General features: G+C 36.4%; 1 protein-coding gene across 1 annotated transcript in view; it reads left to right on the forward strand.

Moving 5' to 3' along the window:
* Positions 1-478: 478 nt before the first annotated feature.
* The window catches only part of LOC112053307 (blood vessel epicardial substance-like), a 47,797-nt gene continuing 22,781 nt past the window's right edge, over positions 479-25,494 (forward strand). The window contains exon 1 of the mRNA XM_052882486.1: positions 479-682. The gene's annotated coding sequence lies outside the window, so the exon portion shown is untranslated. The remainder of the gene's footprint in view (positions 683-25,494) is intronic.

Here is a 25,494-nt window from a genome sequence, read left to right on the forward strand (position 1 = left end):
CGTGCCGAGTTCCATAAACGTGTCAATACTGGTCATCAGTCACGGATAAGTATCACCTTTACTAAATATGATTCAATTTATATTGTCACTCCAGATCTCGCATTGTTAACGTCCCTACGTTTATTTAATCCCGTTTCTCCGTGGAGATTCGATTTCACTGAAAGGCGACTTGTCGATGCGTGAAAAGGTTAAGTAAGCGTGACTAGGCAACTGCTTTCAGGGACAGTGCAAAATGTTCGAATGGGAATGTGTGATGACCCAATAGGTACCTACGAGTGTATTTGACGTGTTGCGGTTAGGGGACGAGTTGATGTTGTACAATAATTTTATTGATAATATCTAAAGTGGGTAGTAGCGAGATGTGAGTAAGGGCGCGAGGGCGAGGGGTGGGGGGGCGGAGGCGCGCGTGCGTGCCGCGGCCGCGCCCGTGGGCACGGTGGCGCGGAGGCAGTCTGCCGCGCGGCGCTGCGCCCCTAGCCGAGCGCTCCGTGCCGCTCCGTGCCGCCGCGTGCCGCTCGAGATCTACTATGCGACTCGCGTGTTGCGCTCGCTCGTGTTGTGGTGCTTTATGATGGTACGGCATGAAAGTGCAAGATATGCGGACGTTCCGTGAGCGACGCCCTGCTAGATTCGCCACCGCCACAAGTGGGCGGAGAGACGGGACGCTTTCTCGGCTGCTCAGGTGAGCGGCCTCTCTTATCTCACGTCGCTGGTTCAAGACGCTGCCATCTCGGGGTCGATAAAAAATGCCTAACGAATGGATGTGACCTTTTACCGCCTATTTAGTGCGTGCTACGTGAGCCGCGTAGAGCGCGTAGACGTGCTACGGTCTACCCCGCGCCAGTGGAGACGAATCCTCTATTTGTTGCTTTACATGATGTAATAGCGCTTTTTCAGTCCGTAATTTTTAATTTGTTAATACAGTGGTATTGCAAAAAAACCTCGTTTAGAATGCTGCACCAATAATATTTAGTATTTCTTTAATAATTCTCGTATATTTTTAATGAAGTATTGTTTGTTGCACATATAACAATTAGTGAATACTGTGTTACGTAGGTTGTTATGATACTTAATTAAGACTGTATTTTGATGAATGTTAATTAAGTTTCGAATTGTCTTTTCATCATCCTACGTTAATGAGCAAAAATATTCAAAAGATTCACTACGTATCCAGAAGATCATGCGACATTTTAATTAATTGAAATGTCTTTACATATTTTTATAAACAAACATCTTTTTATACAACTCGAAGGCTATTCACGTAGCTCAAATTTAATAGTTGTTCTATTTACCTATAACTAATAACTATCTCGTTAAGTTTCAAACTCGTTACTTGTCTTGCTGGTCTAGTTATTAGTTATTCAGCTGCAGGCTGCTGCGAGTGACGAGGAGCTGCAGAGCTGCGTGCACAGGGTATTCAACTAGAGTATGCATTACAATTTGTACCATATGGAAAATTCCTTTTTCGACCCAGGTTCGTAATGACTCTCCTAAAATAACCTAGAGTTCAGTGTTTGCCTTGCGTTCATATGTTACATGCCTACATTAATATCTTGAAGGTGATCGTTAAAAAAAATGTATCGACTAATAACATACTCGTATGTTATTCGTATACGTATAACAAAATACACGCTAACATATTTTAGAAGCTTAATGCAGTGGACAACTTTAGGTCATAAGCTGCTGACCGCGTGGACTTCGTACGAATATTACTTCAAAATGCAAACTTTCTGCTGAGGCTTTTTCTTTTATTTTTAACTACCAGTGTACCAACCTAAACAATTTTACAAATTTCGACGTTGGTTGGTTATATGGTTAAGTGTTAGCGATAGAATCGGACGGCAGCAATTCATTTTATTAGATTATCATCATCATCATCATCCATCCTTCATTATCATCATCACCATCTTTATTGATATTACCTAAGGACGTCAACAGCTGGACATAGGCCTCTTAGAAGCACTTCCAAATACCACGGTTTTGAGCCTAAGGCATCCAGCGGCTCCCTGTAACCAGTCGCGTTTTTGATTTTGTGGATTTTTTTATTGTGTTATAATAATGATTATTGTTTATCATAAATGGTTTAGTGTGGGCATGAGTATTGATGCATTCTAACCACTTGGCTCCTAAATGGACGACTGGTCACCCATCGTATCCGTTACATGTACTTTATATTTTTTTACATGACATGTAAAAAAATATAAAGTAAACTAATAGGCGAACACAGCATCATGCTCCGCGCGATAGAGGAATATAAAGATTTTTTAAATGGCTCACAACGGTAGATTAAAACCGCATTCCCTGACTGTCGGCTTCTTCAACGCAGACGGGCTTTCGATAAAATACTCGCGAGCAGCGAATGGCTAAAGGGATCCCTTAAACCTAATCGAGGTGTTTCTTCTACCACAAAATAATGGTACAATCACTGTGCTACCCGTCATGTCACACTAGGAAGTTGTTATTTTTTTCTATAAATATAATCGTAGCCAAGCGAACGCTTATTTGTAAATCCCACAGAAGGGAAGTACTCTTACATCGTGACTCGGTGCGTTTACTCGCTCGTCACGCAATGTTATCTTACAGTCGATAACTTCGTGCTGTCGTCATCAATCTCATGCCTTCTACTATACGAGTAATACCATAAGCCAATACGTACCGATTTTCGTTTAAGATTTTATTATTTACTCGCGGATATCCGCGACTTCGTTCGCGAGCAAATCTTTCTTTTAAACTATATTAAAAAGATAGAAAGAAACATACGTCATCGCGGACTGTTTTATAGATGTATAAAAGATGAATATTTCACCATGCATTGTTTTGTACCAATAGGTACCAAAAGCTCATAGGCGCCCTGATTTATTTTGACTCGTACTACTACTATAATTATCGTCATATTTGGACTAATTTGTACAAAAATCTTGACAAATTGTATAAATAAACCTTACTCACGTGATCGCTCTACTCTATCTATTGGTGAAAACCGCTTGAAAATTCGTTGAGTAGTTTTACTAAAATCGGTGTAGCGATTTAGTCGTCAAAATGCAAGCAAACAAACGGATAAGATTACTTTTGTGTTTGATATATTGATATGGATTAGTGCCTAGCTACAGCATCCTGTCAAATCACTCAAACGAAAGCCGAGATACGCATCGTAATCGAAAATGCTATTTGCGGAAGCCTATGAGCTTGAGCACTGGGGAGAACGGGAACGATAAGAAATGCTTTGTATTCTACTAGAGGATGCACAGCGGCTTCATCTGTTGTTCCCGTTCCCATATGCCTTTAGCCTACCTAGCCTTTGTCATTTGCCGATAATGCAGTTTTCCATTAATACAAGATTTTTTTTAAATGTATCTTTTGAAGTCTACGCGGTTACTAATACAAAAAAAAAATTCTCTTTATGATAAACGAAAAATATTTCGTACTTCATCTTTTATAGAATAACTGTCAAAGCAGTTCGGTGGCTTACATTATCTGAAAGAGATCGTGTTATAATATTAGTGAATATCCTAGCTGACAGTGCAATACTCGTACATACATTGCTGGATAATAAACGTGAGTTATAGTTATATATATAGGATAGTTAAAGTATAAGCTAATATTATTTGATACTGGGCAAGGATTAGTTAATTAAGGAAGGAAAAAAATTTAAACATTTTTTCCTTGTCTAATAACTTCATAACATGCATAAAGAAATATCACTTTTTCATTGTAACTTATTATTTCATATATTGATACAAATGGACGCGACTTTGTCCTCGTGAAATACAGATTTTTCACAAATCCCGTGGGAACCATGGATTTTTCCTGGATTAAAGGTACCTACCCTAATAATCTTTTGCTCTATTTTTCAATGAAAGTTTCTTTCAAATTGTTTTAGCCGTCCCAGATATTAATAGATGTAATTTTTTGAAAAAAATGTTTGTGTTTTAGTATCATGTAAATAACTATAAGCATTTCATAAAATAAACAATTGACACAGTTATTTCGAAATCACAGACACTGCAATTTTATTTATATGCGCTGATTAAGTACATACAGTTACACCCTTATACCGAATCGTAAATCTATGGTTACACCCGTACCTTCAGCTTCACTTGTTCGATAATAGCTTTTCTGAGCTATGGTCAAAACAGAAAATTCGGTAGGTACATATTATTTTCATACAAATATGTCGTTACATGCAAGTAGACATTGTATGCAAGTTAGTCCTTGGCAAACATTTTTTAAGCATTCCTAAACGGAAATACGAACAACGACCGTCGTCGTTTGCATAATGATTTGCTGCCTAAATGACATTCTGGCTTGTATGAAAAGGAAATATTTTGTACAGTTTAAAAATAGGTTTGTAGTTTAATAACAGCTGGTATAGCCAATCAATATTTCTTTGATGTAACTTTAAATGGTGTTAGCGAGTTAGGAAGTTTTTAAGTACACTTACACATGCTATACTTGGGTAACTGCTTCACCTAACATTTACCCTTCTTTTTGTAGGTTTTGTTGATATTTTGCTTGATTTAAACATTCAACGAATATTTTGGGACGCTACTTGGTTTGCATAGACATAAAAACACATTAGGCAGTAAACTTAGTAAAAGTAACGCCAGGATGCGGGTATTGGTAAATTATCTGTTGATTTGTCCTCAAAAGCTTTTGACTTTATTCTTCAAACTAGTAGACGCCGCGCGGTTTCACCCGCCTGGTTCCCGTTCCCGTAGAAATACCGGGATAAAACAGCTTATAGCCTTCCTCGATAAATGGGCTATCTAACCCTGAAAGAATTTTTCAAATCGGACTAGTAGTTCCTGAGATTAGCGCGTTAAATAAAACAAACAAACAAACTCTTCAGCTTTATAATATTAATGTAGATAAACTCAGAATGCTCATCCAAATTACAGTAAACGAAAGTAAGGTAGGTCAATGTAGCTAGGTACATATAGCACCATTTACATGTAAAAAAATAAGCCACTCTTTAATATTGTCAAGTAGCTAAAACTTTATTGAAACTTAAACCCACCTACCATACCTACTTATTTTCTCAACCTATCACATTAGCTGAAGCAAGAACTGCAGAAGCTGAAGAAACTACCAACACGTTTAGATTTTTCGCCTGTTCCTTTGGGGTTTCCATATTTTGTTTTTTTTATCCATCCCTGGTAGGGAAAACCCCAGGGCAATCAGGGCAAACTTGATAAAAATAACTATTGAAATCGATCAAGCAATTTTCAGTTTTAGCGAGAGCATCAAATAATTTATTAATTTAAGCAAAAGGCGAACTTCTTTCAAAAACTGATCTGTACCAGACAACATAACCTAATTAATTTTGATATAAGTACATGACATTTTCTCAGTTGATCACTCAAAATATGAACTCTTTCCTCTGAACACACAACTTTGGATGTGATTGAGCGCATTATGTTGATATGTAAGAAGATATGGTGGGTCACAGAGGCGCGCCGCGACAATCTGTCGCCTAGCGGCAGTGCCAGCAACTCACCCCTATATGACTAAGCTGGAATGAATGTTAAAGCCTCGCTATATCATATCCTATACAAATTTAAGCTTATTATTGCATAGGTGGATGCAATTCTGCTGACTAGAGAGCGCGCGTTCCAATCTCTGTCTTGCGGTAAATACGTATGCCCTCATTCGCACCAGATTTTTTTAACGTTCGGTAAAAAAATGTTAAAATACAATAAATGCATTCCCAGGTATATGTTCACACGACAGCGTTTTTAAAACACGACGCTTTTTTTCGAGTGTTGCATTTTCTATTTTGGGCGTTGGGAATAGACTTCCATTTAACTTCATACTATATTTGAACGCTTTTTTAACGTCCGTTAAATAAACTCTCGTGCGAATGAGGGCTTATACTCGTCTGAAGTTTTGTGTGATGTTTATCAAAAGTTATCAATTTTATGTATAATTTTAATAATTGAACTCCTTAACCGTACCAAAATAATAGGACTCTACACCCAGTGAATCCATGAAATGTTATTCGTCTCAATAAAGTTCGATTTTGTACTACAAGCTTTTGCCCATTTGCGTTTATGTAGATTTGGTAAATCAATGTTTTGCAGGTCAATACTCTATAAGTTATTATTTTATCTGTTTATATTTTTCTAGATCAAAAGTACCTCTGTCAACGGCTTAACATTGTTTAAAGTTGTACTCCCATAACTGCTGTTCAGTTTTTCTAACTGAACTAAGTTTAGTCGCTAATGTCTTAATATGAGTACCCCACTGAAGTTAACTCACAACTTTACATTACACTCTATTACTCCAAGAAAAAATGCTTTATTTTACTGTTTCAGCATTATTCATTTTGGCTTATTTATTTTCTACAAAGATAATTTGTACTTGATAACTCTTAGTTAATCTCAAATAAACAATAAAGTATATAGGGTATAATATATGTATTACTATAAGGTAAAAAGGTTAACATAGATAAACATAAAAAATATAGTACAATCATCAGTACTAGCACAGCCGCGTATTAAAATGGATAAAAAAATACATAGGTACAAACAATAATAATTGTTTTAGTATCTACTTTAGTGCCTCAACACTATTTTATGGCTGTTGAATAGTAGTCGGTAATAGCAGTGAGGTACTAAAAACAAACAAGTCACTTACCATAGTTGTTTTAAAAAATAAAAAAGTGCGTGGCGGGCCACGTGTAGTGTAGGGTTCCGTGGATTAAAGTGGAAGTTAGCACTTTAATTCATGGATGGGCAGACAGACGGACATGGCGATAACTATAATCTTTGATGGTTAGTTGATATCAATCTACTGTTTCTATGTTGGTAATAAACAATTTATCTATTTGAAAATAGAAACTTTAGTACGATAGTTCATAGTTATAATGCTCATAGTGTTTTGTATACGGCCCAAACGAAGAATCAATCTGTAATATAATCAATAGTATTTGCATTCATAGTAATGTTGATAGTAGACATGAGCTACAATTATATTTCCTATCCAATCTAATAACAAGCTTAGTACCAAAAATTTAAAATTATACTTTTATTTCTAAAATCTAAGATTTTCTCGTACACAGCAATACAAATAATTGACTGAAAACCAAGAGGTCTTAAGGTAGCATTCCGATCTTTGCGACCGCGACACACAACCGCGACCGGGTCGTGCGACCCACTGCTTAGTATGAATTTATATGGACAAACAAATCCTGAGAGCATGTCACGCGACCGCCTTTAGTGCTCCATATAAATGCATAATAAGCAGTGTGTCGTGCGACCCGGTCGCGGTCGCAGATCGCGGTCGCGGGTCGTGCTTGTCTAGAGCGGAATGCTACCTAGATTTAACTCCCACCGCACTGTTATCTTATCTATTCCTAAAAAATATATTGGCTTCCTGTAAGAGTTGGTCAAAGTACAAGGAAAATTATATTAATCCATTCACAATCTGATATTATTTAGTAAATACTTTATGCATTTAAGCGAATGAGTTTTCATATAGGTATTTCACGTCATTTGCGGTTAGTAATTTGATTATCTATTTAATTTATAATTTATGATAATTTAATCAATTTGAATATTTTATCACTTAGCAGTTTGTTGTCCATATTTGATCAGAAATTTCAGTTTATAGCTTTTAATAAAGCCACTGTCACACATTTTATAATTAAATGACGAAGATACGTTTATTAATGTTTTGCTAAAATTGAATCGCAAATATACTTTAAGAAAAATATTTTTGCTACTTTGACTCAATTTTATATAAACAATATCTATACCATTTACGATACAATCTTAATTTTCTATCTAAATATATAAAACTCAAAGGTGACTGACTGAAATAGTGATCTATCAACGCACAGCCCAAACCACTGGACAGATCAGGCTGAATGGAATTTGGCATGCAGGTAGTTGTTATGACGTAGGCATCCGCTAAGAAAGGATTTTGATCAATTCTACCCCCAAAGGGATAAAATAGGGGACGAAAGTGTGTATGAAACTTTGACAATTTTGCGGCGATTTGGCTGAAATTTGGAATGAAAAAAGATTTTACTCTGGATTACCACATACTTTTTACCCCGGAAAATCCATGGTTCCTGCGGGATTTGTGAAAAACTTAATTCTACGCGGACGATTTTGCGGGCGCCCGCTAGTTTCTTATAATTCTTTGACCTTTTTTATATCTCTATAAATTATCAATATTTGAAATTACAATTAATTAAAATATTGCTGTTTTGGTCATGTTTTGATATTTCGCTTCAAAACTTCTTATCCATTTTACGTGAAACCATTTAGTTTTTGAAGAAGAAAATCTCGCGATCGGAGTCTCCTGTTAAAATATAGGCAAATATTTGTACAAGGTTGTTGGCATGAGTAGCAGCCAAGGGTTATTTTTTAATAAGGTACAACATAACAGAACATTCTGTTCTGGAATAACCTGTATTGGAAAATAAATTCCACTGAAAAGGCAATGAAATAAAAATTTGTTTCAATAGGTACCTGTTTCCATCTGATATGAGCCCGCAGCTCGCAGGCGTTTTGTAGCGTTCGCCCGTGTTTTACCGTTCCCATTTAGAATTTATAGTTCTGTATTTATTATTCAAAATTTTATTATTTTATATGACGTATTGCGAAAGTATTCGCTATATGATATATAAGAACAGTACAGTTGTTTCTCTCCTAAATTTGTAGATAATTGCAAACTTATTTCCTCTAGATTTTGATAATTCTGATTGATTAGTGCCGAGCTCAGTGAGTTATATTTGAAATCAACCGAATTAGCGAATCATCACACTGGACGTCTACTGCCTGCGTCTTTGAAACTGCCAAACGCCACGCTTCTAAGCCGCCTCTATCTTGCTGTTTTCTTTTACCTGCTTAAAGTTACTTACTACCATGTGAGATTGTAGTCAAGGGCTAACTTGTAAAGAATAAAAAAAAATCATCGGTCCACCTAGTGAGTCGACCAACACTGAGATTTCCGATGTGGGGTCAGGTCACCATCTCAATATTTTGGGATATTTACAATAGCTACACATCACAGAGAATTACAGCTTGCATAAGCTCTTAGAACTACAAATATGTCCATTGATATCGTCTCATTACCCTATTCGTATGTCGGTGATTTTGTTTCCTCATTATTGCCCCTCTAGCCATGTGGCACGTCAATTCTCTTTCTACGATCGCAAACGCTTCGAAAACTAGAAAAATGTATGGGATTGACATATGCTGTCGACAGGTCCTCCAACATTTTTGTTGTGTGCATTATAAGAAATTAAATATCACGTGTCTCAAACGGTGAAGAAATGACATCGCGAGGAAACCTGCATACCAGAGAATTTTCTTGATACTCTGCGTGTGTGAAGTCTGCCAATCCGCATTGGGCCAGCGTGGTGGACTATTGGCCTAATCCCTCTCATTCTGAGAGGAGACTTGAGCTCAGCAGTGAGCTAAATATTGGTTGATAATGAATAATGATGATGATGATGATCGAATAGGTACCGATGCTAATTTGTATGTCACCTATCGAAAGTTGTGTGTTGGCGGCCGTCAAGTCAATACTTAATTTGTACTAGGGACTGTCGAAAGTAGTCGATCTTGTGCTGGCTATTGCAACGTCATTGGTGAAATCCAATCGAGACAACTACAAACTATGTTAACAACGATCGAGACGGTCGTTCTGAAGATTAGAAAGCCGAACACGTGTTAACAATCGTCGCGTCGGACCGATCGGGTTAATACGAGGAGAGTAACTTAATTTGTGGGCCTTTGGAAACGAAGCGATGTAAACAGTTTACTAATAGAAGCTTTACACTTAAAAGATTTATAAGTAAATAACTTAAAAGATTTAGTTTATGTAAAATAATCCATACATTTACATCCTATTATAAAAATTCTTACATTTACAATTCGTATTTTATATATTTAATATTATAGAATATTGTAATAACGTCATAATATATGTACTTCGACCTCGCTCACGAGAATACCGCCATGTGGAATGTTGACAATTATTGTTCCGATAGTTGTTTCAGTAAATGGTCTTATAGCGAAAAGCTTCGACCAACACCATAAGAAGCTTTGGCTTAACCGTGGATCAAGAGTCGGATACAAAAGGCAGTGATTCTTGAGACGGCGCGTATAGTGAGGAGGTTCCTCACTCTGGAGCCCTGACCACCGGTTGCTTGGGCACTCAAATGTCCCGCAGCGGGAGGGCAGATTTTTTTTTATAAATTTTTAATAGTGTTTTGTATTTTATATTTATATTAACATTGTTAAAAATTAAAAAAAGAACTAATAAATAAATGAGATATGTATTTGTCATGTAACAACCTCGGCTATCGTACTCAGGACATCAAACACAAAATAGATTATAGATAGAAAACCAAAAAAATATAGGAAGTCAAAACTCGTAGCTAGATAAGGCAGCATCCATAAATCAAAATTCAGGTCGGAGCACACTTCAGCTGTGTACAGATTACAGTAAATTAGGAACATGTTTAAAACATTTCACATATTGGATTAAACTGGAACACAGGGGTCATCTATCATCCATATCGGAGGGATGGACAGCGCAGAAAATTGACATTTGATATAAATTGTTTAGCCTTTGCTAGCCTGGGTTAGTCGAATTTAAATACAATATGTATATACGAGTACGTAGGTAAATATATACGAGTAAACACTGGTTCATAGTAGTACACTATATTTTAGTGGATTCAATATAACGTCAGTAACTGAATTGTAGTATTACAGTCTAATTTGTGCTGGTTATAATACTTTTTGCATTTATTTATACAATAGAGAAAAAAAATATCGGCAACTGTTATCATAAATTATAAATTAACAAGCATAAATCATAAAATTGATGAAACAACAGGATGAAACGGGACTTTATAATTAAACAAAGAAAAAAAATCGACATAATAACAGCTCAGATGAAAGGTGAAAGGTATGCAGGATAGGTTCCGCACAAAAACGTAACGCAATCGTTCATTGAACTGCCCATATTTTTTTCATATCCGGGGCTATATATGAAAAATCGATTCATAAGGAGTAAACTCCAAAAATATATATTTTATTTCAATACAAATAAACCGTCATCAATTTACTGTATACATTTCGTTGTACTCTATGGTATGCACTTATATACATTTGGCAAGCCTCTGTGACTGAAAGTTTATGGCTCTACGCAAAAGGGAAACAAAAGGGAAGATACGAGAAAAACAAAATACCGTCAACCCTCATTACGCCATTACTGTGAAGGCAGTGTATTCACTACATGAATAAAAATGGAAATGGAATTAATTTTTTTATGCTAGTATGTTTACTTTGTCTTTTATGTTATGTTATGACGCTGTCATATCGGGCGCTTCAGATGATTGCATTGTTTTAGATGTTCGTAAATGTTTGGAAAACTTCGATGATTTTTCAATAAGTATTTCATAATAGTTACTACTGTTATTTCATAATTACTATTTCATATTAGTTTTTTCCATTACTACTACTCATATCAAATATAATATAAACAATATTAATTATTTTTGTGTAATACATGGAATAAGGGCCCGAAATTAAGAATTTCAAAAAAATATTAAATTTAAAAATTATGTAATATTAAATTTTTTTCAAACGTCAAATACACTGTTGTCAATTTTGTAACGTCACGATGTTACTTGATGTCACTAAAGGAATATACATGAAACTAATTATTAACAAATAATTCTGGTAAACACTCCGTTTGGTCAAAGTTTAGTGTTAACGTAACGTCATGAAACAGTTGCAAATCGGAGACATAGGTCATAGCCACTGGGCTATCACGGTCCTTTATGTATTCATGTCTCAAAAAAATATTATGATAATTTATTTTCAATGTAGTACAATGATAACGACCAATTAAAGACCCTTTTAAAAAAAGGGTTAACTATTGTCATGTGAGGCACAGACGTAGAGGCCTGAGTAGATTTCTGAATTTGGAAAGCTAGATCTTAAATATTCTTGTTATTTAAAAAAAAATAAAAGCTTTGCCGTAGTCGGGTAAAAAGTATTTATTTTAAGCCACCAGCCTTAGAAAATGAATATTTCATGTATATTTATAATAAATAGGTTCAATAGAGAAATATCAGATTTCCGATTGAATAAGCTTGTGATGATCACCCTCAGTCTGACACTGATTGTCATATACTTCCGTATCTCGATGAGGAAGCTCGTCTGTTAAGATAAAAGGGTTATCGCGTTTCTGAGTCGTAAATAATCGCCGCTCGTCTTACATTCTGTAGAGTATCAACAATAGTTCTTGTAGAAATTATTAAAGCCAAAATGTTTTATACTGACTTTAGTAACAAGTTAGGTAACTCTATTTTAGACTTAAAACTATCGTGAGTGTTTTTCATATTAGGTAATTAATTATGAAAAAAAAAATACAATATCGATACAAAGTCGAAGTATGCCTGACTAGTTTCGAATCCATACGGGGCCCTTAATAATGATCTGGTTCTTGCAACGTAGCACAACCCAAACTACAGTTTAGATCGTGTCACGTTGTAAGAACCTTCTCATGATATAGTCATGTTATATATAGGTTCTTGCAACTAAAAAAGTTAAGTTAGTAAGATAACTCACCGATTTTCGAAAGTATGCGTAGCGCAATGCAATGCGCGGTTCTTCTTTTGTTAAAATAGTCTACAAGGTTGCAATCATTACAACTGTCCTGCCAGCAGCTCGGACAACAAAAGTGAGTCAAAATTCAAAATTCGTTTGTTTTAAGTATGCTTATTTTACAAGCACTTTTGAAACGTCAAACTAGACTATTTTTAGAGATTTTACCACCGGTTTGTAAAACAGATCCTGCTGAGAAATACTGACCTGATGTGACTCACACATTGAAGTTTGCTACATATAAGGACTCAGGACTTCCAGCTTATTGGACATATTCCACAATTAAGTCTTGCTTTGAACCTTTTCTGTCCATGTAAAATCACAAATATTGGTAATGTTATTACAAATTTGTGTTATTATATAGTTTTGGTTTGATGCTAATTAACCAATAAGTTTTTTTGCTTCAACAAAGGAGTCATGAACACTACCTTAATATAATTAAAACGCAATATTATACCTACTCACGTGCGAGTAAGTTGTGCTATATACCGACAAGTATACATATATCACAACATTAAATCTTGGCTGTTTAACCAGTAAAAAATTCGAAAAGTGTACAAAAAAGCTAAAATATCTTAGTAGGTCAATTGTAAAACGCTGTGGAATTAAATTTAGGCTCTATTTAAATTTCAAATACACGGCAACTGTTTTTACCTATGTTACTCACACCGTTTAACATTTTTCGGAATAGAATAGAAACGTGAATATTTTGTATTATTCAGTATTTTTTATTTATATACCTTTTATGTATGACTGCTCTTTTTTTCTGTTGTGTAAATGCCGTCTGGCTCCTTGCGGAACTACTACGAGAGGTATTCCCTGGTGCACGAAGGCTGGAATAAAACAGAGGATGGAACGAATCTCTAAGGGCTTATCCTATGAGACTCGGGCCTCGGCTTAGAGGGCCATTCGGGAGGGTGTAGCCGTGAACTAAGTGAATCAGTCCGGACGCCCCCGAGATAGTGAGTTAGAAAATCCACGTCAGGGTGACGTTATCGGGGACCTCATCTTCGCCGGCGAAGACGCTGTGTAGCTTGTGTTTGTGTTGCCTGGGAAGCATTGTCGGTTGTCATATCATCGTCAGGATCGTAAAGGATGTTTTTGGGACGTCTCTGTTTCAAGTTAGCGTTAAGATTGGGAGTGTAGTTGCAGGCCTCAACCACTAGTTGGTTGGGATGACTGTTACTTAGAATTCAATGAAAAAAAGAAATGCTCAATGTTTTTAGCCCGACCCAGGCTGGCTCGATCTCAGGATCCAAGGGTCTCACTGACAACTGGATCGAGAAGTTCAGTAGATAAACTTTTGTAATTAGTATATTTTGGTAGATCACAGGGCGGAACAGTTTTAGAAAATAATATTTTATCTAGCAGATTTCGTCTGAAAAACAATCGACTTAAAGTAAAAAGTCATTGTAAATGACCATTATTAAGAAGATAGAATAGGTTAGTAAGCTATCAGACATTTTTAGTAGATTTATAAAAGACTAATATATTGTTATACCTTAAGGGATTATACGTTTTTGCTCCCAGGCGGCTTGACTTTTCCGACCTATTCAACAATTATCGTCATGTTTCAAACGTGTTATACTAAACCTTGACAAAATATATACCTTCCTTATGAATCACCCAATTAATTAGCTAAAACCGCTTGAAACCCGTTCTGTAGTTTTAGAGTTCGTCGCTTACAGACAGATGGAAGCGGCGGAGGACTTTGTTCTACAATATGTACATATACGGTCATCTAATTAGAGTTCTAATTAGATTCAGAAGGCAAATGAAGCTCATGCTTTCAGTGGAAGTTTCATGTCGACCCGTTGCCTCAGCATTTGCGGACTTTCTATTTTAAGTTGTGTAATAGAAAATGTATTGAATTTTCTTGAAACTGGCAACTAACACACTTCATGCAATTATGTAACACGGCACGGCAGCGCTAGGCTTATCGTGGCTCTATTTTATTTGGCTAAATAATTTGTCGCGTCTACATTGCGAGCTTTGGTTGTAAGTCACAGATGAGTCTCCATTGTTAACCTCGGTTGTAAGTCACAGATGATTTTCCATTACTAACTTCGGCTGTAAGTCACAGATGAGTTTCCATTGTTAACCTCGGTTGTAAGTCACAGATGATTTTCCATTACTAACTTCGGTTGTAAGTCACAGATGATTTTCCATTACTAACTTCGGTTGTAAGTCACAGATGAGTCTCCATTGCTAACTTCGGTTGTAAGTCACAGATGAGTCTTCATCATGTAATCATCTAAGTAAGGAATTGCTAAGTACGACGTACTTAGCTTTTCCTTCAGGTCAGGTTTTTTTTCTATACAAGTTAGCTCTTTGGGTTTCTACACGTACGTCTTTTGCGTGGCTAGTTATCGAACTAGCCACGGCCGAAGCCTCCCACCAATCACACCTAAACCAATTAAGAAATCCACGACCTCTGTCTTGTAAGTCCAAAGTTCATATCCATTGTTGAACCAGCTAACCACGGAACCAATGAGGCAGTTAGAAAGAAATACAACGTTTCATGCAATTACAATCACACATACATAAGCTGCGCCATTACAGATTACTATCGGTACCCGCTGGGGTTTATAATTCGTTCGCCTATCGTTCACTGTACCTACGTGATACGTCTGTTTACGATGAATTGCCGTGCTTAATGTGCCCGTATAAAGTACATTTTTCTTGTAGTATAAGAGCTAGTGCCACAATTATTGGACACGTAAAAGAATCATCATCATTAACAAACCCATATTCAGCTCACTGTTAATCATGAGTTTACTCTCAGAATGAGAGGAGTTAGGCTAATAGTCTACCACGCTGGCCCAATGCGGCCCAATTGGTAGATTTCATGCACGTAGAGGTTTAGGAAAATTTGGAGAGATCTTTGCGTGTTTTTTTTTTCACGTAATACTTAGGTATATTACAAATAAATCCTATTAAAAGCGCGAAAGTTTGTATGGATGTTTATTACTCTTTAAATAATTTACTCTTTAAGAAATTTAAATAATATTTCATAAAAATCTGTATCGAAGCAGGAATTTTCCATTTTGCACAATTTGTACCTACAGTGCATACCCTAGTTAAAATCCTTGTGCACGCCACTGTGTTCCCCATAATATCCGTCAATGGCGACACTCGGGCTTTATCGTCTGGACTTCTACAGTGAGCTCCAATATGGCTCGCGAACTTTATTATCAAGATTCGGTTGCATAAGTCGCAATATAACTGTATTGATATATCATATCTTCTGTACCTACATCTTTGTATGACAAAATATAATGTCTCTTGCAGATAAATGATTCTGATTCTGAAAAAAAAAATCTGCGCCGCGTCTGTCTGGCTATTCACGATGAGCTAGAGCGAGAGGTGAGGACCTCCGAGGCGCAGTGGTATGCGCGGTGGATTTACAAGACGGAAGTCCTGGGTTCGATTCCCGGCTGGGCCGATTGAGGTTTTCTTAATTGGCAAGCGATTTAGCGTTCCGGTACGATGTCGTGTAGAAACCGAAAGTAGTGTGGATTTTCATCCTCCTCCTAACAACTTAGCCCGCTACCATCTTAGATTGCATCATCACTTACCATCAGATGAGATTATAGTCAAAGGCTAACTTGTAAAGAATAAAAAAAAAAGCTAGAAAAGTACTGAACATACGAATTCAACAATATACGAAACATACGAATTTTACCAATACTTAAGAGTGTTAAGGAAGGTTTAGGTTTAAGGTTAGGGTTTTATGTGAATTGGCTTAAATATAACAACAATTGTTGGAAGTGTCGAAAATCTTTGAATTTAGATATGTCAGAGGTCTTCATAAAAAAAGGTAAAGTCGCTGGTATCTGATAGTGATTCATATACTAAGCATAAACTATAGATACTTTAAATGAAAAAGTTCTCACAATGATTTTTATAATCATCATTAATATAATGCCATTTTTGAGCACAAGTCTCCTCTCAGAAAATGAGGGTTAGGCTAATAGTCCATCACGCTGGCCTGATGCGGATTGGCAGACTTCACACATGTAGAAAATACAGAAAATTATCAGGTATGCAGGATTTCCCATGTGTTTCCTGTACCATTTTAGACACGTGATATTTAATGTCTACAATTTTTACAAAAATTTTAAATTTCAATATTAAAGCAAATCGAATGAAATACTTATGTACGAGCATGTCATCAACAATTATAGGTACACCCATTACCTACATACCCAATACGTCGGAATAATCTAAACCCAATATCGTTCCAATTATGTGCCAATATTAGTTTGTGACTCATAGCTAATGTAATTCATGTCTATCGACATAAGTGTCACGTCTCTATCTCCACACATTGAGGTCTTTCCAAGGTTTTACTACGTTCGTTCGCTTTGAGTCTGCGTGCGATAAATTGCAGTGCGGTGCATGTTTTCTTACAAAATAGACATCATTCACATTCAAGCTAGGTATGTATATGTAGTGTTTAATACGAGTACAAAGTACCTACCTTATAAGGCGCACCTATTTAGGGTAGGATATTCCAAAATGTTTACAATTATTGTTAGGAATAATTTAATTATTTATTTATACAACTACTAAATACTATACTACAAAAAACATATTTAAATTAAGCCTAACCATAATGCAACACAAACCATAGTTGGTTTTACTGTGGACTGGTTATTATTACATAATACAATATTTAAGAAAAAAAGAATTAACAAACAAAAAGAGAAGAAAAACAAAGAACAATCATTCGCGGGTAGTTAAATAAATATCATAATTATAGTGTGAGTGAACCGCTGCTGCGACGCTACACAGGCTGTCACAAAAAGTATTCCTTAATTTCCGCTTATGTACGTTCGTAAATGTATTCATATCTTTTATAAGATTTTTGACCGTATCCGGAAAATCGTTAATCTTTGGAACAATATATTACAAGTAGGTTTTGCTCACGACATAACCTCGATAATAAAGAGGTAAAGTTTGTTGTGTTATAGGGGGTATCTCTGTAAGTAAGAAATCCTATCTATTTTTTTTTAGAAATTCAGTTACACTAGTAAGCCACGTTATTTGATAATGTCATAGGCAATATTTCCTCGTATTCTCACGAGAACGTGAACTACGCGGTTGAAACCGTCGGCTAGTGTTAATACATACGAAGAATAATAGATAGATTATTCTTGGTTTTGTATGTGCAACTGTAATCTTTAAAGTAAGTTTCACAGTTGCATAATCCTTCTCCGTAATTGGCATTACCGAAATAATACCGTAGTTTAGATAGATAGTACCTAAGTCCCTTAACGATGCAGCCTTGCCGGTTGAGTGAAAACTGGCCACAGGTAAATCCTCTAAAGGCAACAGTCCTTTTAAAGCCAATTTAATAGAGTTTGGTATGTAATTAATGAAAAATAGTTACAGAGACTGGTTTCCATGATGCAATTTTTTGCTAATAAACTGATAGTCCGGGATCCGTAGAATATTTTTTACAACTGATTATTATCAAGTTAATTTTTAGTGAGTCGTCGTGAGAGTTCAAAAAGTTGATCGTCTCTTTTTTATTTACGACATTATTGATTCTGGTAGCTGATATACTCTAAAAATTTCTAAATATCGCAACAAGTATAGTGTATAAGTAAATATCCCGCGATTTTTAGAATATTGTGGCTGTTTAGTTGTATAACTATTCATTAAGCAATAGTAAAAAAGAGCTGGTTAGTAACAACTTTTAATAACCTCGTTATTGATACAAGTTGGGAGGAGGGTAATTTACTAAAAGTTGTTGACTACAACATACATACAGCCGAACGTAGAACTTCCTCCTTTTTGGAAGTCGGTTAAAACGGACGTACAGTCAACCTAAGGCTTGAAGTCTTATATTACTAGAAACAGTAGTTGCATATTATTACAATAATTACATAAGTGAAGATGGCGAAGTAAAATCTAATATACTATAAAATGCTCGTGTCACAGTTTTAGTTACCATACTCCTCCGAAACGGCTTGACCGATTTTGATGAAATTTTTTGTGCACATTCAGTAGGTCTGAGAATCGGCCAACATCTATTTTTCAAACCCCTAAATCATAGGGTAGGGTAGTGGTAGGGTAGGGGAATGGTATAGGAATAGGGTAGGGGTAGGGTAGCGGTAGGGTAGGGGTAGGGTAGGGGTAGGGTAGGGTAGTGGTAGGGTAGGCTTATGGTATAGGGATAGGGTAGCGGTAGGGTATTTGTAGGGTAGGGTAGGGTAGGGGTAGAGTAGAGGTAGGGTAGGGGTAGGTTAGTGTAAGGTAGGGATAGGGAAGAAATGCAAATAAATAAATTAATAAGTCAAAGCAAAGCTTGAGCGGGTCCACTAGTCTATACTTCTATACTAATATTATAAAGAGGTAAAGTTTGTAAGTTTGTAAGTTTGTCACATTTTTTAAATGGGGTAATCTTCGGAACTACTGGTCCGATTTTAAAAATTCTTTCACCAGTAGAATGCTACATTATCGGGGAGTGCTATAGGCTAGTATGATATATATTCGCCGACTTAACACAGTTTTTGTCATACAGGTCGGACCGAAAATCCTCTTAAGCAGACTTATTCGCATGCGCTGCCTCAACTATTGTGTAAAATTGAAATTAATGTATGGAGGCTTTATCTATCTTTAAAAGTTCTACAAAAAAGTCCGCGACACCATATATCTATCTTCTATATATTAGCAGATATAGTACCTTTTGTGTTTTAAAAATTATTAATTTTATATACTTAGGTTTACGTCATTATTTATACTACTAAACTTTAATCCTTATTAAAATAAATTATTCAATAATCTCAAAAATATTATGGAGATAAGATTTGCCCTTTACAGTATGTTAATTACTTAAATATATAGTTTCGGAGATAATACAAAATTTCTAAAAGACGCAGATATTCCGCTACATGACGCTCCGCGCTTTCATTTACGTAGTTCCCGTTCCCGTGTGAATATGGGGATCAAACATAGCCTATGACACTCGCAAATAACGTAGCTTTCTATTGGTAAAACAATTTTCCAAATCGGTCCAGTAGATCCAGAGATTACCTCCTACAACCACACGAACTTTACCTCTTTATATTATTAGCATAGAAGTCTCTATTTCTCTTGGTCATACCATCACTCTCGAATGACTGGACCGATTTTGCTAAGGGTAGGAGTAAGATAGAGAAGTTACAGGGTAGGGTAGGGTACGGGTAGGGAAGCGTAGGAGTAGTGTAGGGGTAGGGTAGGTTTAGGGCCGGGTTTAGGGTAGTGGTAGGGTAGGGGTAGAGGTAGGGTAGTGGTAGGGTAGAGGTACGGGTAGGATAGGGAAGTGGTAGGGTAGGGGTAGGATAGGCGTGAGATAGGGGGAACGGGTTGGATAGGGGTAGGAAAGGGATAGGGTACGGGGAGGGTAGGGGTAGGATGGGGGTAGGGTGTAGGTAAGGTAGGTGTAGGGTAGGGGTAGGGTGGGCTTAGGGTAGGGTAGGGTAGGGGTAGGGTAGATGTAGGGGTTGGGTAGGGTAGGGTTGGGGTAGTGGTAGGGTAGGGGTAGGGGTAGGGTAGGGTAGGGGTAGCAGTAAAGTTGACATCGAAATTTACGCGGACGAAGTCGCGGGCGTCCGCTAGTATTTAATAAAATTCAAATATCCATTCTAATTTCGCTCTTCCTAGACTGACATTAATGGGAAAATCTTTTTAAAAAATGTACTTCTAGTACACTATTCAGGGGACAAGTACAAAAATGTACTTCTAGTATACATCATATACAGATTCCTATCGAATCGCAAGTAAGTCAATGGCTTCGTGGTCGAACCTTACATAAGTCAAGAGCTCCTGAGTTCGATGTTCATTTGCTGGACTATTTCGTGCCCATTCCTAACACAGGATGTTTGTTCAGTTTTAGAGTTTTTATGAAATAAAGGTATACATGTACATACATGGTTCCCGTCGTTCTTAAAGAAAAGCAATTAGTCATATGGCTCCTTTCAGCGCACAGCTTTACGTTCGACCTCGACCTTAATTACTAATTTCATACATATGTGAATAGAATTACTTTTTCGCACACTTTCCACCTGAAGTGCATAATTTTCTTAAATTTCCTCGACTATTCACGAGTTGCCACAATTTGAGCGCTTTAGTTCAAGCGACATTTACGAGCACAATGGGTTTTAAATTAAAAGTTTGACCACAATTTCAAGTAACCAAAACGTTTTTACAATCAGCATAAAACGGCCCAGATAATACGAGCCACTGCTAGCCGGCAACAAACGATAAACGGAAGAATGAATCATTCATGAAAACACAATGCAAAAATAGTTTTGGAAGCAACTCGAATTTCCTTTTAGACCTCACATAATGATTCTGGAAAAGTAAATTTGTGAAAGGTCTTTTCATTACAAAGACTCGAAGGCAAGTTGGGTTGCCTATTTGTATACTGAATATTATGCATATCTGAAGAAAAGTAAATTGCAAGTGTAAAGACATATAAGAGGAGAGGAAAGCCAAAGAACAGATAGAGTTTGTGTATGTTTATTGTAAAAGAAGTTAACGTTGAAATAAAGGAAGCAAATTTAAGAGATTAACATATAAAAGACGAAGTAAAGGTCGAAAACGACACTTTGGAATTGCACGTTGTAGAGTCAACATCTCCTGAGGATGCTCCGGTTTCGGGTGAAACGTACGTAGAGAGTATTTTGTCGGACCTGGGTGACGTTGTCGCATGGGTTCGTCGACTTTTCGCGGATGATAGCAAAATAAATAAATCATTATATAATATAAATTGCCGACGCCTGTATACGGAAAAGGAGATGATAATTTTAATAAGAACTTGATATCTTCCATCCATGAGGCATTCACCACCGGGGCATATGTTATACATGTTTTATGTGCCGGGGCCGACAAACTAACGTGCTCTTATGTAGGGTTATAACACGTCCAACTTCCCAATTCCAGACTGAATATTTTGTCTGGATTTTTTTAAAACAAAGTAAGCTGAACATTTCAACAACCCAATAACTCGATCCAGAACATGATCTGACTAATGGGTCAACGAGGAAGATATAATTATTATAATAATACCAGGGTAGGTATTAGTAAAAATATCTTTATGTTATTCTGCTTGTAAATGTGTTCTATAAGTTAACGTCGAAGTCGATTAAACATTAATACTCGTACCTTCATATACGGGTTTAGTTAAGCTGTTTCTTATTCATGCAACGACAATGACGTTATTTACCTGCTGCCATTTCGTACGCGTATTTTACGTTACTCTAAAGGATAAACCTTATGGTTTTTTGTATAAACTTAGTTAAATCTAAATATATAAAAGTGAAAGGCCACGGAAATACCTATCGAAAACCACTTTTCGTACGAAGATGAAATTGGGTAGGGAGTAAGTTTATAGTCAATCAAAGGCGGACGAAATCGCGGGCGTCTGCTAGTATAATATAATATATAATTTTATAGAAAAATACTTTATATATTACTGTAATAATTAATATACATATATAAATACGAATATACCTATTCGAATATACCTAAGTATATATTCGTAACTTAAACTAAAACTTAAATAAAATATAAGGAATTTATTTTTGGTATAGAGAATATACCAAATTTATATTTGATAATATTGAAGAAATGTGCAATAAAGATTTAAAACAAGCAATAAACTTAAGCTTGGTAGTTTATTGTAGGCAACGTCGAGTAAACGATTGGCAAAATCTCGCAAATTACAAACCTTGATGTAGGGACATAGATAGTGTAGAGACGGGACACTTTCTGTCGATAATGGAACTTACGATAAGGGCTCAGTCTTTTTAGGGTTCCTTTAAATACAAAATACGTAAAATATGAAAACTTAAATAGAACTTTTTTTTTTTTATTATTTACAAGTTATCCCTTGACTACAATCTCACCTGATGGTAAGTGATGATGTAGTCTTAGATGGAAGCGGGCTAACTTGTAAGGAGGAGGATGAAAATCCACACCCCTTTTGGTTTCTACACGGCATCGTACCGGAACGCTAAATCGCTTGGCGGTACGTCTTTGCCGGTAGGGTGGTAACTAGCCACGACCGAAGCCTCCCACCAGCCAACTTATATAACTTTAAGTTTTTTTTAATTGGTATTAAACTCGCGTTGGACGATGACCGATTGGTCTAAAGTGGAACGCGCTTGGCTATAAAATATCTAATAATATAAATAATCTTTTAAAAAATACTTTTTTGTTTTTGATTTTGTTTTTGAAAGATGCCCGAATCATAAGAAACGGAAAACACAGACTTTGGGAGGGAATTTCACACCCTAGCGTATAAGCGATGAAGACGCAAAAATCTTTGGTCGAGTGCTAAAAATATAAATGAGTGACTTATGGATAAAACTCACCCTCTTGCAGAGACGCTAAATGTATATTATTTCTGTATAATATAATTATACAACAAGTTACTAGACTACTTGTTAAAAACTAAATACACGTATATCCCCATTTCATTTCAGGAAAAATATATTTAGGTCAGAAACACAAAAGGTACAACTAACTAACAAAATAGACATACATTAAAATAAATTAACTAAATCTATAAAATAAATTAAATTAAAACTAATATTTAAAAATACCTATCATTTGCCGCCCTTGGTAGGGTGTCCATCATAGAGGCAGCATTTCCGCGATGAATTGCGATAGAAATTCCCGCCCGAGAATCGCCCGTTGCCGCCCTGAGGCGTTTGCTAATATCCTTGTGGAGAGACTGGGCGAGCGTTTCTATTACATCACTAAATATTCCTAAACGTGCATTGTAATATAAATTTTTACTACCTGACTGTAACTGGAATTTCCGATATGTTATCCCCCGATCTCGACATTGTACACAATTAACTATTGCTTCAATGAATGTATTTACCAGTATACTCGTATATACCTCTATATTACGTAATCTATCTTCTATAATATAAAAATGAATCGCAAAATGCGTTGGTAAGCGCATAACTCAACAACGTCTGGACCAATTTGGCCATTTTTTTTCAAGTTTTAGGATAGTTTTTACGGCGACAAAAAATCGAATAATTGTCGGAAAAACCATAAAAATAGCCCTTTTCTTTTTCCCATACTACGTTTTCTAACTAAAACGTAGTCAATTTGAGCTTTATTGTTATTGTATAAAATTCATATTAATAGGGTAGGGGGTACGGTAGGGGTAGGGTAGGGTAAAGGTAGTCGAAAGTTTACATCGAGTTTCACGCGGTCGAAGTTGCGGGCATAGTTCCTAATATAAAAATGTGTCACGGTTTTAGTGGTCTCACTACTCGGCTAGACTGATTTTATTGATCTTTTTTTAAATACTTTTCTTTTTTTATTTTTTTATAGACGTTAGAAAATGTTTTTTCACTACCAAACTTTGTATAATTTCATAACATTAGGAAATTACATGCGTTTTCTACCTTCATTTGTAATTTGTTTGTTGGTAAACAGTACGTAACATCGAGTAGGGCTCTAGTATTGGTACGAAAATATAAAATTCATAAAGTTATAAATCACATAACTTCAAACGCTACGCGAGACGTGTAAAGTTAATTTTCTATTGACTATATAAATAGAACTCTACGTATAATATAACCAATCCACTCAGCAACTTTGCATGTTCTAGTTACGAAGTGAAACGTGCGTCGAGAATGTTTACGTACTAACACCATCGCGGTTAGTAGCAAATTAAAGTTTCTGCTTATCTGTATACCTAAGCTTAAGTACCTACATATCTCTAAGCTGATAGAACTCCTGTCTGTCTGTTTGTGATAAACTTAAACTACTGAATGGACTTTCATGCAGTTTTCACCAATATATTGACTTATAAGGATTATTATGTTTGGCAAATTTGACGACAATTGGTGGAATTGTCAGAAAAGTCTTTCCGACAAAACAATGCATAGTGGGATATTACTTACTGACGGATTATGGAGCCTTGATGCCCTAAGCTATTGTCCCCTGTGGACCTTGGACCTAAGTAAAAAATATGTTAATTGCCGTAGGTAAAATATGTATCAATTTAAACATGGGTTTTAAAATTACTTTAACTTTTGTATGCTCTTTTTTTGCTGCTGGACTCCCTTAGACGGGATCTCCTAAACAATGTATATAACTTAAAGGCTTATCCAGAACTGAGTCTGAATCTATGCTAATATTATACAGCTGAAGAGTTTGTTTGTTTGTTTGGTTGGACGCGCTAATCTCAGGAACTACTGGTCCGATTTGATAAATTCTTTCAGTGGTAGATAGCCCATATATTATCTCCGTATTCCTACGGGAACTGCCTCGTTGGTCCAGTGGTTAGCCTGTGTGGCTCCAGATTACGAGGTCCCGGGTTAAAATCCTGGGTCAGGTCATGGAATAAGCTGAGCTTTTCTTTCTTCTACGATATTTTTAGTAACTAGTTATTCTACACCCGAAGTTTGTAGTGGTTTTCCTCCCCCCCCCCCCCACATGCCTTGGACAGCACGTTAAGCCGTCGGTCGTCATTTTCATTAACATCTGACAGTGGGCTTAAATTTAACATTATTAAACTAAGCCGCCAACCCGCATTGGAGCTGCGTGGTGGGTCTACGCTTCATCTTCTTCTTCCTAGCTGGCTCCCACTACGTGGGGTCCGGTTTCCGACATAATCTCGCCCACTTTGCCCGATCTTGGGCATCCGACTTCTTGAGTTTGTTGACTCTCAAGTCCGCGTGTACGATGTCAACTTTTTTGGGCGACCTCGGGCTTAAGTTCCCGGGACTGCAATGTTCAGACATCTGCTAACCACGTAGCTCTGCGGACATCGTACAACGGACCATCTAAGACGGATCTACGCTCCATAACCCCTCTATTAAAATAATGATGATATTTT

Source organism: Bicyclus anynana, chromosome 7 (assembly GCF_947172395.1).
Source record: "Bicyclus anynana chromosome 7, ilBicAnyn1.1, whole genome shotgun sequence".
NCBI lineage: Eukaryota > Metazoa > Arthropoda > Insecta > Lepidoptera > Nymphalidae > Bicyclus > Bicyclus anynana.